Source organism: Miscanthus floridulus, chromosome 1 (genome assembly GCF_019320115.1).
Source record: "Miscanthus floridulus cultivar M001 chromosome 1, ASM1932011v1, whole genome shotgun sequence".
NCBI lineage: Eukaryota > Viridiplantae > Streptophyta > Magnoliopsida > Poales > Poaceae > Miscanthus > Miscanthus floridulus.
Genome location: NC_089580.1, coordinates 184359427 through 184363538, shown reverse-complemented (window position 1 = coordinate 184363538; position 4112 = coordinate 184359427).

Here is a 4112-nt window from a genome sequence, read left to right as displayed (position 1 = left end):
TCGATGATATCAAAAAGGAGACTGAAAGGTTACTAGAAGCAAAATTTATTCGACCATGCCGATATACAGAGTGGATATCGAATATTGTCCCTATATATAAGAAAAATGGAAATTTGAGAGTTTGCATCGATTTTAGGGATCTAAACAAAGCCACACCCATAGATGGTTATCCGATGCCGATAGCTGATATGTTAGTGGATGCAGCAGCTGGGCACAAGGTTATTAGCTTCATGGACGGTAATAGAGGATACAACCAAATTTTTATGGCTGAGAAAGATATAACAAAGACCACTTTTAGGTGCCCCCACGCAATTGGTCTGTTCAAGTGGGTTGTGATAACCTTTGGTCTAAAGAATGCTGGTGCAACTTATCAAAGGGCGATGAATTACATTTTCCATAAGTTGATCGGCATGATTGTTGAAATCTACATCGAAGATGTGATGATAAAATCCAAAGGGTACAAAGAGCACCTGGCTAACTTATGAGAGGCTCTGGAATGCATAAGAAAACATGGTTTAAAGATGAATCCTAATAAATGTGCTTTTGGAGTATCAGCTGGACGATTCTTAGGATTCATGGTCCACGAGAGATGAATCGATGTTGGTCAGAAAAGCGTAAAAGAAATTGATAAGGCAGTTCCCCCGACTACCACAACAGAGTTGCAATCTCTGCTTGGTAAGATTAATTTCATCAGAAGATTCATTTCAAATTTGTCGAAAAGGATCCTACCGTTTTCTCCCTTGTTGAAGTTAAAGAATGATCAAGAATTTAAGTGGGGTGACATACAACAAAAGGCGTTTGAAGAGATAAAAGAATACATGAAGCATCCACCTGTGCTGGTCTCTCCTCAGCATGGTAAGCCTTTTATGTTATACATATCGGCTGATGACAAGACAATTGGATCGGCCTTGATGCAAGAATTTGAAGGAAAAGAGAGAGTTATTTTCTATCAGAGTAGAAGACTACTGGATCTAGAGACAAGATATTCTCCCATCGAGAAGTTATGCTTGTACCTATATTTCTCTTGCACTAAGTTGCGACACTACTTATTATCGGCTGAGTGTACAATTGTTTCCAAGGCCGATGTGGTTAAACACATGTTATCAATGCCAATACTGGATGGAAGAGTGGAAAACTGGATTCTTGCGTTATCAGATTTTGACTTTAAGTATGAATCGGTTAAAGCAGTCAAGGGAAAAATAATGGCTGATTTTGTCACCCAACATCATAAGCCAAGCATTGGTTATGTAGAGCCGAGGCCTTGGGAGTTATTATTTGATGGATCATCATGCAAGCAAGGTGGCGGCATTGGTATTGTTATTATTTCACCTCGGGGGGTAAGTTTTGAGTTTGCTCTTCCAATTGAACCAATGATTACTAACAATCAAGCGGAGTATGAAGCTATTCTTAAGGGTCTTCAACTTCTTAATGAAGTAAAGGCCAAAGCAATTGAAGTATTTAGAGATTCACAATTAATTATTAGTTAGTTGATCGGCCTATATGAGTGCAAAGAAGAGACTTTGAAAGGATACTATGATAAGTGTCAAAAGTTACTCAAGGAGTTTCTTCATATCTCTTTCCAATATATTCTGAGAGCACAAAATCAAGATGCTAATCGTCTAGCTCAAAGTGCATCAGGATATCAAGTGTTTCAAGAAGCCTCAAGTGATGATTGGAGAGTCAAAATAGCCGATTACCTTAGAGATCCGTCTCAGAAAGTTACCAAAAAGCTAAGGTATAAATCAGCTAAATATGTTTTGTTAGATGATCAATTATATTATAAAACAGTCGATGGGGTGTTGCTCAAATGCTTAAACCAAGAAGAAGCTAAGGTGTTGATGGGTGAGGTGCATGAAGGGATATGTGGAGCTCATCAATCGGCTTATAAGATGAAATGGATTATTCGTAGAACTGAATATTTCTTGCCAACGATATTGGATGATTGTTTTGAATATTACAAGAGGTGCCAGGACTGTCAATGTTTTGGTAATGTCCAGAGATCTCCTACGTCAGCCATAAATCCAATAATCAAGCCATGGCCGTTTCGAGGTTGGAGAATTGATTTAATTGGCTAGATTTTTCCACCTTCAAGCAAAGGACATAAGTTCATATTGGTAGCAACAGATTACTTCACTAAATAGGTTGAGGCAATTTCTTTGAAAACGGTAACCTCAAAGAACATGATTGATTTTGTCAAGGAGCACATTGTATATCGTTTTGGGATTCCTCAAACTATAACTACTGATCAAGGGACAATGTTCACATCAGAAGAGTTCGGGGATTTTGCTGCCAGTATGGAAATCAAGCTACTAAATTCCTCTCCTTACTATGCTCAGGCTAATGGCTAGGCAGAGGCATCCAACCAGATTATGATTAGGCTGATCAAGAAAAAGATCAAGGAACAACCAAGGAAGTGGCATTCGATGCTAAATGAGGCACCGTGGGCATACAGGATGGCCTGTCATGGATCAATTAAAACATCACCTTATGAACTTGTGTATGGCCATAATGCAGTTGTTCCTTGGGAAGTTCGGACTGGATTGAGACGTGTTACACTGCAGAATGATTTGTCAGCCGAAGTCTACAAGAATCTTATGATAGACAATTTGGAGAACTTGAGTTGCCTTCGGTTGCGTGCTCTTGAAAATATCGAAGCCAACAAACTGAGGGTTGCAAAATATTATAATAAAAAGGTCAAGATTAAGCAATTCTCTGAAGGAGACTTGGTCTAGAAAGTGAAATTACCGATCGGATCATAGGACAGTAAATTCGGCAAATGGTCACCTAACTGGGAAGGACCTTATCAGATCAAACGTTGTGCGTCTGGTAATGCTTATATTTTGGAAACACTAAGAGGAGAGGAAGAATTTGGCCAAGCAATCAATGGGAAATATCTAAAGAAATATCACCCTAGCATTTGGATTAATACTTAATAACCAGCTTGTTCGGTCGTCAGCTCTGATAGCCGATATTAGAAAGGTATCACCTCTAGTGCAAAAATAAGCCCAAAGTGGTAAAAGCCGGTATGATGCGTATCGCCTATAGAAGCAAAGCAAACATGAACGAAGTGATGTGTATGAAGTACGAAACAAAGGAAAATCACTCAAGATGAAGAAATTGTTTGCTAAATATCACCTATTACAAGCTACTGGCCGGAAAACACTTTGCTTACTATATCATCAGCTAAGGTGTTGAAGGCTATAGAGTTGGCGGCGCTAGAAAAATCCTCAACCAAATGCTCATGCTCCCCAGGGTGCGTCGCGTCTAGAAAACCATGGGGAAGAAGATGAAGATTGTGGCCAGAACAGACTTGTGCAGCAGCCAACGCCATGGCAGCACCATGATGAACGCCATGAAGAGTGACCTCCCTAACATGGTTTGGGATGTCATGCAAGCGAACCACCGAAACGGTGCCCCTGGCATTGACAAATCCTGCCGCGTGATCCGCAGCTGATTGAAGGCTTTCCAACTGAGCAGTTAGATCTAAAAAGATTTAAGGAATGAATGATCAGAAATCTTGAAAGCAAAATTAAGAGGAAGACAGAAAATTGTGGTAGGTGTCTCACCCATGATTCTGGCTTCAGCTCTGGCCAACCTTTCCGCACCGGGCTAGCCTCAAGAGATGATCGGCCTTGAATCATGGCCAAAGCTAATTCTGCGAGGGAGAGGCAGCTGGCCAGGTTTTGATCAGTCTGATCAATGGAGGCAAGCAGATTGTCATTGCTGATCTACCTCCTTTTGTAGCGGGGGAGCTAGTGGAGCATTGGTGCTGAAGGTGACCCAAAGGCTGAACAGAGTCAGCCCTATGCTTTAGAACGATGGGAGCAGCCCGAGTTGCACCCTGTTGGCGATGAAGGCACTAGCGCAATGATGCAGATCCATTGAGGGCCTGCTCGGCAGACCTCTTGCTGTTCTCCATGATCTCAAACCTATAGAAAAAGCAAGAACTATACTAAGGATGCAGAAGGTTTAAGACAAAGCGGGTTGTTGTTCGATCGATGGCCGTGGCCCATATATATAGCCTAGGAAGGCAAGAAGATAGATTTCGCAGGGGTGTGAAATTGGAATAAAAAACAGAAGCGGATCGACACTCTGGGAATTCAGGGGACGGA